This window comes from Schistocerca gregaria, unplaced genomic scaffold, assembly GCF_023897955.1.
Source record: "Schistocerca gregaria isolate iqSchGreg1 unplaced genomic scaffold, iqSchGreg1.2 ptg000526l, whole genome shotgun sequence".
Taxonomy (NCBI): domain Eukaryota; kingdom Metazoa; phylum Arthropoda; class Insecta; order Orthoptera; family Acrididae; genus Schistocerca; species Schistocerca gregaria.
Window position 1 is genome coordinate 3,018,091 of NW_026061925.1, and position 12,143 is coordinate 3,030,233.

The following is a 12,143-nucleotide window of genomic DNA, read 5'->3' on the forward strand; positions in this document are numbered from 1 at the left end:
TAAAAACCTGAGAAGTCCGTCCGTTTTCGTCATTTGTTAACGGATCGACTAAAAGCCAGATCGTCACATTGGCCGCTCTTCTCTCTGAAACGGTTGTCCTTATCGTCTGCAAAGATATGTCGCGTGTTGCGGTATGCGGAGACACTAAAAGCACCATAGTAGAACACAGATGAAGCTTTTAAGTTGATGTAATAGCCAGTAAGAAGTAGTACAATTCAAGTTTTAGGTATAGATTATTGACTTTTTAGCTGGCTTTGGTGCCTTAAACATGAGCTAGGACCTTAAGATTCTGCATGAAAGGAGGACTAGCAGCCGAGTTGCACGGGAGAATGTGAAAAGTGTTCATATGTAGAAAAAACCTAAGAAATCCGTCCGTTTTCGTCATTTGTTATAGAATTGACTCAAAGCCAGATCGTCACATTGGCCGCTCTTCTGTCTGAAACGGTTGTACTTAACGTCTGCAAAACTATGTCGCGTGCTGCGGTATTCGAAGACACTAAAAGCACCATAGTAGGACACAGATGAAGCTTCTAAGTTGACGTAATAGCAAGTAAGAAGTAGTACAATTCAAGTTTTAGATATCGATTATTGACGTTTTAGCTGGCTTTGGTGCCTTGGACATGAGCTAGGACCTTAAGACTCTGCATGAAAGGAGGACTAGCAGCCGAGTTGCACGGGAGAATGTGAAAAGTGTTCATACGTAGTAAAAACCTGAGAAATCCGTCCGTTTTCGTCATTTGTTATCGAATCGACTTAAGGCCAGATCGTCACATTGGCCGCTCTTCTCTCTGAAACGGTCGTACTTATCGTCTGCAAAGCTATGTCGCGTGCTGCGGTATGTGGAGACACTAAAAGCACCATAGTAAAACACAGATGAAGCCTCTAAGTTGATGTAATAGCCAGTAAGAAGTAGTACAATTCAAGTTTTAGGTATCGATTATTGATTTTTTAGCTGGCTTTGGTGCCTTGGACATGAGCTAGGACCTTAAGATTCTGCTTGAAAAGAGGACTAGCAGCCGAGTTGCACGGGAGAACGTGAAAAGTGTTCATATGTAGTAAAAACCTGAGAAATCCGTCCGTTTTCATCATTTGTTATCGAATCGACTTAAAGCCAGATCGTCACATTGGACGCTCTTCTCCCTGAAACGGTTGTACTTATCGTCTGCAAAGCTATGTCGCGTGCTGCGGTATGAGGAGACACTAAAAGCACCATAGTAGAACACAGATGAAACTTCTAAGTTGATGTAATAGCCAGTAAGAAGTAGTACAATTAAAGTTTTAGGTATCGATTAATGACTTTTTAGCTGGCTTTGGTGCCTTGGACATGAGCTAGGACCTTAAGATTCTGCATGAAAGGAGGATTAGCAGCTGAGTTGCACGGGAGAATGTGAAAAGTGTTCATATGTAGTAAAAACCTGAGAAATCCGTCCGTTTTCGTCATTTGTAATCGAATCGACTTAAAGTCAGATCGCCGCATTGGCCGCTCTTTTGTCTGAAACGGTTGTACTTATCGTCTGCTAAGCTATGTCGCGTGTTGCGGTATCCGGAGACACTAAAAGCACCATAGTAATACACAGATGAACCTTCTAAGTTGATGTAATAGCCACTAAGAAGTAGTACAATAGAAGTTTTAGTTATCGATTATTGACTTTTTAGCTGGCTTTGGTACCTTGGACATGAGCTAGGACCTTAAGATTCTGCATGAAAGGAGGACTAGCAGCCGAGTTGCACGGGAGAATGTGAAAAGTGTTCATATGTAGTAAAAACCTGAGAAATCCGTCCGTTTTCGTCATTTGTTATCGAATCGACTTAAAGCCAGATCGTCACATTGGCCGCTCTTCTCTCTGAAACGGTCGTACTTATCGTCTGCAAAGCTATGTCGCGTGCTGCGGTATGTGGAGACACTAAAAGCACCATAGAAGAACACAGATGAAGCCTCTAAGTTGATGTAATAGCCAGTAACAAGTAGTACAATTTAAGATTTAGGTATCGATTATTGATTTTTTAGCTCGCTTTGTGTGCCTTGGACATGAGCTAGGACCTTAAGATTCTGCGTGAAAGGAGGACTAGCAGCCGAGTTGCACGAGAGAATGTGAAAAGTGTTCATATGTAGTAAAAACCTGAGAAATCCGTCCGTTTTCGTCATTTGTTATCGAATCGACTTAAAGCATGATCGTCACATTGGACGCTCTTCTCCCTGAAACGGTTGTACTTATCGTCTGCAAAGCTATGTCGCGTGCTGCGGTATGAGGAGACACTAAAAGCACCATAGTAGAACACAGATGAAACTTCTAAGTTGATGTAATAGCCAGTAAGAAGTAGTACAATTAAAGTTTTAGGTATCGATTATTGACTTTTTAGCTGGCTTTGGTGCCTTGGACATAAGCTAGGACCTTAAGATTCTGCAAGAAAGTAGGATTAGCAGCCGAGTTGCACGGGAGAATGTGAAAAGTGTTCATATGTAGTAAAAACCTGAGAAATCCGTCCGTTTTCGTCATTTGTTATCGAATCGACTTAAAGTCAGATCGCCGCATTGGACGCTCTTCTGTCTGAAACGGTTGTACTTTTCGTCTGCTAAGCTATGTCGCATGTTGCGGTATCCGGAGACACTAAAAGCACCATAGTAATACACAGATGAAGCATCTAAGTTGATGTAATAGCCAGTAAGAAGTAGTACAATACAAGTTTTAGTTATCGATTATTGACTTTTTAGCTGGCTTTGGTGCCTTGGACATGAGCTAGGACCGTAAGATTCTGCATGAAAGGAGGATTAGCAGCCGAGTTGCACGGGAGAATGTGAAAAGTGTTCATATGTAGTAAAAATCTGAGAAATCCGTCCGTTTTCGTCATTTGTTGTCGAATCGACTTAAAGCCAGATCGTCACGTTGGCCGCTCTTCTCTCTGAAACGGTTGTACTTATCGTCTGCAAAGCTATTTCGCGTGCTGCGGTATGCGGAGACACTAAAAGCACCATAGAAGAATACAGATGAACCTTCTAAGTTGATATAATAGCCAGTAAGAAGTAGTACAATTCAAGTTTTAGTTATCGATTATTGATTTCTTAGCTTGCTTTGGTGCCTTGGACATGAGCTAGGACCTTAAGATTCTGCGTGAAAGGAGGACTAGCAGCCGAGTTGCACGGGAGAATGTGAAAAGTGTTCATATGTAGTAAAAACCTGAGAAATCCGTCCGTTTTCGTCATTTGTTATCGAATCGACTTAAAGCCAGATCGTCACTTTGGACGCTCTGCTCCCTGAAACGGTTGTACTTATCGTCTGCAAAGCTATGTCGCGTGCTGCGGTATGAGGAGACACTAAAAGCACCATAGTAGAACACAGATGAAACTTCTAAGTTGATGTAATAGCCAGTAAGAAGTAGTACAATTAAAGTTTTAGGTATCGATTATTGACTTTTTAGCTGGATTTGGTGCCTTGGACATGAGCTAGGACCTTAAGATTCTGCATGAAAGGAGGATTAGCAGCCGAGTTGCACGGGAGAATGTGAAAAGTGTTCATATGTAGTAAAAACCTGAGAAGTCCGTCCGTTTTCGTCATTTGTTAACGGATCGACTAAAAGCCAGATCGTCACATTGGCCGCTCTTCTCTCTGAAACGGTTGTCCTTATCGTCTGCAAAGATATGTCGCGTGTTGCGGTATGCGGAGACACTAAAAGCACCATAGTAGAACACAGATGAAGCTTTTAAGTTGATGTAATAGCCAGTAAGAAGTAGTACAATTCAAGTTTTAGGTATAGATTATTGACTTTTTAGCTGGCTTTGGTGCCTTAAACATGAGCTAGGACCTTAAGATTCTGCATGAAAGGAGGACTAGCAGCCGAGTTGCACGGGAGAATGTGAAAAGTGTTCATATGTAGAAAAAACCTAAGAAATCCGTCCGTTTTCGTCATTTGTTATAGAATTGACTCAAAGCCAGATCGTCACATTGGTCGCTCTTCTGTCTGAAACGGTTGTACTTAACGTCTGCAAAACTATGTCGCGTGCTGCGGTATTCGAAGACACTAAAAGCACCATAGTAGGACACAGATGAAGCTTCTAAGTTGACGTAATAGCAAGTAAGAAGTAGTACAATTCAAGTTTTAGATATCGATTATTGACGTTTTAGCTGGCTTTGGTGCCTTGGACATGAGCTAGGACCTTAAGACTCTGCATGAAAGGAGGACTAGCAGCCGAGTTGCACGGGAGAATGTGAAAAGTGTTCATACGTAGTAAAAACCTGAGAAATCCGTCCGTTTTCGTCATTTGTTATCGAATCGACTTAAGGCCAGATCGTCACATTGGCCGCTCTTCTCTCTGAAACGGTCGTACTTATCGTCTGCAAAGCTATGTCGCGTGCTGCGGTATGTGGAGACACTAAAAGCACCATAGTAAAACACAGATGAAGCCTCTAAGTTGATGTAATAGCCAGTAAGAAGTAGTACAATTCAAGTTTTAGGTATCGATTATTGATTTTTTAGCTGGCTTTGGTGCCTTGGACATGAGCTAGGACCTTAAGATTCTGCTTGAAAAGAGGACTAGCAGCCGAGTTGCACGGGAGAACGTGAAAAGTGTTCATATGTAGTAAAAACCTGAGAAATCCGTCCGTTTTCATCATTTGTTATCGAATCGACTTAAAGCCAGATCGTCACATTGGACGCTCTTCTCCCTGAAACGGTTGTACTTATCGTCTGCAAAGCTATGTCGCGTGCTGCGGTATGAGGAGACACTAAAAGCACCATAGTAGAACACAGATGAAACTTCTAAGTTGATGTAATAGCCAGTAAGAAGTAGTACAATTAAAGTTTTAGGTATCGATTAATGACTTTTTAGCTGGCTTTGGTGCCTTGGACATGAGCTAGGACCTTAAGATTCTGCATGAAAGGAGGATTAGCAGCTGAGTTGCACGGGAGAATGTGAAAAGTGTTCATATGTAGTAAAAACCTGAGAAATCCGTCCGTTTTCGTCATTTGTAATCGAATCGACTTAAAGTCAGATCGCCGCATTGGCCGCTCTTTTGTCTGAAACGGTTGTACTTATCGTCTGCTAAGCTATGTCGCGTGTTGCGGTATCCGGAGACACTAAAAGCACCATAGTAATACACAGATGAACCTTCTAAGTTGATGTAATAGCCACTAAGAAGTAGTACAATAGAAGTTTTAGTTATCGATTATTGACTTTTTAGCTGGCTTTGGTACCTTGGACATGAGCTAGGACCTTAAGATTCTGCATGAAAGGAGGACTAGCAGCCGAGTTGCACGGGAGAATGTGAAAAGTGTTCATATGTAGTAAAAACCTGAGAAATCCGTCCGTTTTCGTCATTTGTTATCGAATCGACTTAAAGCCAGATCGTCACATTGGCCGCTCTTCTCTCTGAAACGGTCGTACTTATCGTCTGCAAAGCTATGTCGCGTGCTGCGGTATGTGGAGACACTAAAAGCACCATAGAAGAACACAGATGAAGCCTCTAAGTTGATGTAATAGCCAGTAACAAGTAGTACAATTTAAGATTTAGGTATCGATTATTGATTTTTTAGCTCGCTTTGTGTGCCTTGGACATGAGCTAGGACCTTAAGATTCTGCGTGAAAGGAGGACTAGCAGCCGAGTTGCACGAGAGAATGTGAAAAGTGTTCATATGTAGTAAAAACCTGAGAAATCCGTCCGTTTTCGTCATTTGTTATCGAATCGACTTAAAGCATGATCGTCACATTGGACGCTCTTCTCCCTGAAACGGTTGTACTTATCGTCTGCAAAGCTATGTCGCGTGCTGCGGTATGAGGAGACACTAAAAGCACCATAGTAGAACACAGATGAAACTTCTAAGTTGATGTAATAGCCAGTAAGAAGTAGTACAATTAAAGTTTTAGGTATCGATTATTGACTTTTTAGCTGGCTTTGGTGCCTTGGACATAAGCTAGGACCTTAAGATTCTGCAAGAAAGTAGGATTAGCAGCCGAGTTGCACGGGAGAATGTGAAAAGTGTTCATATGTAGTAAAAACCTGAGAAATCCGTCCGTTTTCGTCATTTGTTATCGAATCGACTTAAAGTCAGATCGCCGCATTGGACGCTCTTCTGTCTGAAACGGTTGTACTTTTCGTCTGCTAAGCTATGTCGCATGTTGCGGTATCCGGAGACACTAAAAGCACCATAGTAATACACAGATGAAGCATCTAAGTTGATGTAATAGCCAGTAAGAAGTAGTACAATACAAGTTTTAGTTATCGATTATTGACTTTTTAGCTGGCTTTGGTGCCTTGGACATGAGCTAGGACCGTAAGATTCTGCATGAAAGGAGGATTAGCAGCCGAGTTGCACGGGAGAATGTGAAAAGTGTTCATATGTAGTAAAAATCTGAGAAATCCGTCCGTTTTCGTCATTTGTTGTCGAATCGACTTAAAGCCAGATCGTCACGTTGGCCGCTCTTCTCTCTGAAACGGTTGTACTTATCGTCTGCAAAGCTATTTCGCGTGCTGCGGTATGCGGAGACACTAAAAGCACCATAGAAGAATACAGATGAACCTTCTAAGTTGATATAATAGCCAGTAAGAAGTAGTACAATTCAAGTTTTAGTTATCGATTATTGATTTCTTAGCTTGCTTTGGTGCCTTGGACATGAGCTAGGACCTTAAGATTCTGCGTGAAAGGAGGACTAGCAGCCGAGTTGCACGGGAGAATGTGAAAAGTGTTCATATGTAGTAAAAACCTGAGAAATCCGTCCGTTTTCGTCATTTGTTATCGAATCGACTTAAAGCCAGATCGTCACTTTGGACGCTCTGCTCCCTGAAACGGTTGTACTTATCGTCTGCAAAGCTATGTCGCGTGCTGCGGTATGAGGAGACACTAAAAGCACCATAGTAGAACACAGATGAAACTTCTAAGTTGATGTAATAGCCAGTAAGAAGTAGTACAATTAAAGTTTTAGGTATCGATTATTGACTTTTTAGCTGGATTTGGTGCCTTGGACATGAGCTAGGACCTTAAGATTCTGCATGAAAGGAGGATTAGCAGCCGAGTTGCACGGGAGAATGTGAAAAGTGTTCATATGTAGTAAAAACCTGAGAAATCCGTCCGTTTTCATCATTTGTTATCGAATCGACTTAAAGCCAGATCGTCACATTGGACGCTCTTCTCCCTGAAACGGTTGTACTTATCGTCTGCAAAGCTATGTCGCGTGCTGCGGTATGAGGAGACACTAAAAGCACCATAGTAGAACACAGATGAAACTTCTAAGTTGATGTAATAGCCAGTAAGAAGTAGTACAATTAAAGTTTTAGGTATCGATTAATGACTTTTTAGCTGGCTTTGGTGCCTTGGACATGAGCTAGGACCTTAAGATTCTGCATGAAAGGAGGATTAGCAGCTGAGTTGCACGGGAGAATGTGAAAAGTGTTCATATGTAGTAAAAACCTGAGAAATCCGTCCGTTTTCGTCATTTGTAATCGAATCGACTTAAAGTCAGATCGCCGCATTGGCCGCTCTTTTGTCTGAAACGGTTGTACTTATCGTCTGCTAAGCTATGTCGCGTGTTGCGGTATCCGGAGACACTAAAAGCACCATAGTAATACACAGATGAACCTTCTAAGTTGATGTAATAGCCACTAAGAAGTAGTACAATAGAAGTTTTAGTTATCGATTATTGACTTTTTAGCTGGCTTTGGTACCTTGGACATGAGCTAGGACCGTAAGATTCTGCATGAAAGGAGGTCTAGTAGCCGAGTTGCATGGGAGAATGTGAAAAGTGTTCATATGTAGTAAAAACCTGAGAAATCCGTCCGTTTTCGTCATTTGTTTTCGAATCGACTCAAAGCCAGATCGTCACATTGGCCGCTCTTCTCTCTGAAACGGTTGTCCTTATCGTCTGCAAAGATATGTCGCGTGTTGCGGTATGCGGAGACACTAAAAGCACCATAGTAGAACACAGATGAAGCTTTTTAGTTGATGTAATAGCCAGTAAGAAGTAGTACAATTAAAGTTTTAGGTATAGATTATTGACTTTTTAGCTGGCTTTGGTGCCTTGGACATGAGCTAGGACCTTAAGATTCTGCATGAAAGGAGGACTAGCAGCCGAGTTGCACGGGAGAATGTGAAAAGTGTTCATATGTAGTAAAAACCTGAGAAATCCGTCCGTTTTCGTCATTTGTTATCGAATCGACTTAAAGCCAGATCGTCACATTGGCCGCTCTTCTCTCTGAAACGGTCGTACTTATCGTCTGCAAAGCTATGTCGCGTGCTGCGGTATGTGGAGACACTAAAAGCACCATAGAAGAACACAGATGAAGCCTCTAAGTTGATGTAATAGCCAGTAACAAGTAGTACAATTTAAGATTTAGGTATCGATTATTGATTTTTTAGCTCGCTTTGTGTGCCTTGGACATGAGCTAGGACCTTAAGATTCTGCGTGAAAGGAGGACTAGCAGCCGAGTTGCACGAGAGAATGTGAAAAGTGTTCATATGTAGTAAAAACCTGAGAAATCCGTCCGTTTTCGTCATTTGTTATCGAATCGACTTAAAGCATGATCGTCACATTGGACGCTCTTCTCCCTGAAACGGTTGTACTTATCGTCTGCAAAGCTATGTCGCGTGCTGCGGTATGAGGAGACACTAAAAGCACCATAGTAGAACACAGATGAAACTTCTAAGTTGATGTAATAGCCAGTAAGAAGTAGTACAATTAAAGTTTTAGGTATCGATTATTGACTTTTTAGCTGGCTTTGGTGCCTTGGACATAAGCTAGGACCTTAAGATTCTGCAAGAAAGTAGGATTAGCAGCCGAGTTGCACGGGAGAATGTGAAAAGTGTTCATATGTAGTAAAAACCTGAGAAATCCGTCCGTTTTCGTCATTTGTTATCGAATCGACTTAAAGTCAGATCGCCGCATTGGACGCTCTTCTGTCTGAAACGGTTGTACTTATCGTCTGCTAAGCTATGTCGCATGTTGCGGTATCCGGAGACACTAAAAGCACCATAGTAATACACAGATGAAGCATCTAAGTTGATGTAATAGCCAGTAAGAAGTAGTACAATACAAGTTTTAGTTATCGATTATTGACTTTTTAGCTGGCTTTGGTGCCTTGGACATGAGCTAGGACCGTAAGATTCTGCATGAAAGGAGGATTAGCAGCCGAGTTGCACGGGAGAATGTGAAAAGTGTTCATATGTAGTAAAAATCTGAGAAATCCGTCCGTTTTCGTCATTTGTTGTCGAATCGACTTAAAGCCAGATCGTCACGTTGGCCGCTCTTCTCTCTGAAACGGTTGTACTTATCGTCTGCAAAGCTATTTCGCGTGCTGCGGTATGCGGAGACACTAAAAGCACCATAGAAGAATACAGATGAACCTTCTAAGTTGATATAATAGCCAGTAAGAAGTAGTACAATTCAAGTTTTAGTTATCGATTATTGATTTCTTAGCTTGCTTTGGTGCCTTGGACATGAGCTAGGACCTTAAGATTCTGCGTGAAAGGAGGACTAGCAGCCGAGTTGCACGGGAGAATGTGAAAAGTGTTCATATGTAGTAAAAACCTGAGAAATCCGTCCGTTTTCGTCATTTGTTATCGAATCGACTTAAAGCCAGATCGTCACTTTGGACGCTCTGCTCCCTGAAACGGTTGTACTTATCGTCTGCAAAGCTATGTCGCGTGCTGCGGTATGAGGAGACACTAAAAGCACCATAGTAGAACACAGATGAAACTTCTAAGTTGATGTAATAGCCAGTAAGAAGTAGTACAATTAAAGTTTTAGGTATCGATTATTGACTTTTTAGCTGGATTTGGTGCCTTGGACATGAGCTAGGACCTTAAGATTCTGCATGAAAGGAGGATTAGCAGCCGAGTTGCACGGGAGAATGTGAAAAGTGTTCATATGTAGTAAAAACCTGAGAAATCCGTCCGTTTTCATCATTTGTTATCGAATCGACTTAAAGCCAGATCGTCACATTGGACGCTCTTCTCCCTGAAACGGTTGTACTTATCGTCTGCAAAGCTATGTCGCGTGCTGCGGTATGAGGAGACACTAAAAGCACCATAGTAGAACACAGATGAAACTTCTAAGTTGATGTAATAGCCAGTAAGAAGTAGTACAATTAAAGTTTTAGGTATCGATTAATGACTTTTTAGCTGGCTTTGGTGCCTTGGACATTAGCTAGGACCTTATGATTCTGCATGAAAGGAGGATTAGCAGCTGAGTTGCACGGGAGAATGTGAAAAGTGTTCATATGTAGTAAAAACCTGAGAAATCCGTCCGTTTTCGTCATTTGTAATCGAATCGACTTAAAGTCAGATCGCCGCATTGGCCGCTCTTTTGTCTGAAACGGTTGTACTTATCGTCTGCTAAGCTATGTCGCGTGTTGCGGTATCCGGAGACACTAAAAGCACCATAGTAATACACAGATGAACCTTCTAAGTTGATGTAATAGCCACTAAGAAGTAGTACAATAGAAGTTTTAGTTATCGATTATTGACTTTTTAGCTGGCTTTGGTACCTTGGACATGAGCTAGGACCGTAAGATTCTGCATGAAAGGAGGTCTAGTAGCCGAGTTGCATGGGAGAATGTGAAAAGTGTTCATATGTAGTAAAAACCTGAGAAATCCGTCCGTTTTCGTCATTTGTTTTCGAATCGACTCAAAGCCAGATCGTCACATTGGCCGCTCTTCTCTCTGAAACGGTTGTCCTTATCGTCTGCAAAGATATGTCGCGTGTTGCGGTATGCGGAGACACTAAAAGCACCATAGTAGAACACAGATGAAGCTTTTTAGTTGATGTAATAGCCAGTAAGAAGTAGTACAATTAAAGTTTTAGGTATAGATTATTGACTTTTTAGCTGGCTTTGGTGCCTTGGACATGAGCTAGGACCTTAAGATTCTGCATGAAAGGAGGACTAGCAGCCGAGTTGCACGGGAGAATGTGAAAAGTGTTCATATGTAGTAAAAACCTGAGAAATCCGTCCGTTTTCGTCATTTGTTATCGAATCGACTTAAAGCCAGATCGTCACATTGGCCGCTCTTCTCTCTGAAACGGTCGTACTTATCGTCTGCAAAGCTATGTCGCGTGCTGCGGTATGTGGAGACACTAAGAGCACCATAGAAGAACACAGATGAAGCCTCTAAGTTGATGTAATAGCCAGTAACAAGTAGTACAATTTAAGATTTAGGTATCGATTATTGATTTTTTAGCTCGCTTTGTGTGCCTTGGACATGAGCTAGGACCTTAAGATTCTGCGTGAAAGGAGGACTAGCAGCCGAGTTGCACGAGAGAATGTGAAAAGTGTTCATATGTAGTAAAAACCTGAGAAATCCGTCCGTTTTCGTCATTTGTTATCGAATCGACTTAAAGCATGATCGTCACATTGGACGCTCTTCTCCCTGAAACGGTTGTACTTATCGTCTGCAAAGCTATGTCGCGTGCTGCGGTATGAGGAGACACTAAAAGCACCATAGTAGAACACAGATGAAACTTCTAAGTTGATGTAATAGCCAGTAAGAAGTAGTACAATTAAAGTTTTAGGTATCGATTATTGACTTTTTAGCTGGCTTTGGTGCCTTGGACATAAGCTAGGACCTTAAGATTCTGCAAGAAAGTAGGATTAGCAGCCGAGTTGCACGGGAGAATGTGAAAAGTGTTCATATGTAGTAAAAACCTGAGAAATCCGTCCGTTTTCGTCATTTGTTATCGAATCGACTTAAAGTCAGATCGCCGCATTGGACGCTCTTCTGTCTGAAACGGTTGTACTTATCGTCTGCTAAGCTATGTCGCATGTTGCGGTATCCGGAGACACTAAAAGCACCATAGTAATACACAGATGAAGCATCTAAGTTGATGTAATAGCCAGTAAGAAGTAGTACAATACAAGTTTTAGTTATCGATTATTGACTTTTTAGCTGGCTTTGGTGCCTTGGACATGAGCTAGGACCGTAAGACTCTGCATGAAAGGAGGTCTAGCAGCCGAGTTGCATGGGAGAATGTGAAAAGTGTTCATATGTAGTAAAAACCTGAGAAATCCGTCCGTTTTCGTCATTTGTTAACGAATCGACACAAAGCCAGATCGTCACATTGGCCGCTCTTCTCTCTGAAACGGTTGTCCTTATCGTCTGCAAAGATATGTCGCGTGATGCGGTATGCGGAGACACTAAAAGCACCATAGTAGAACACAGAT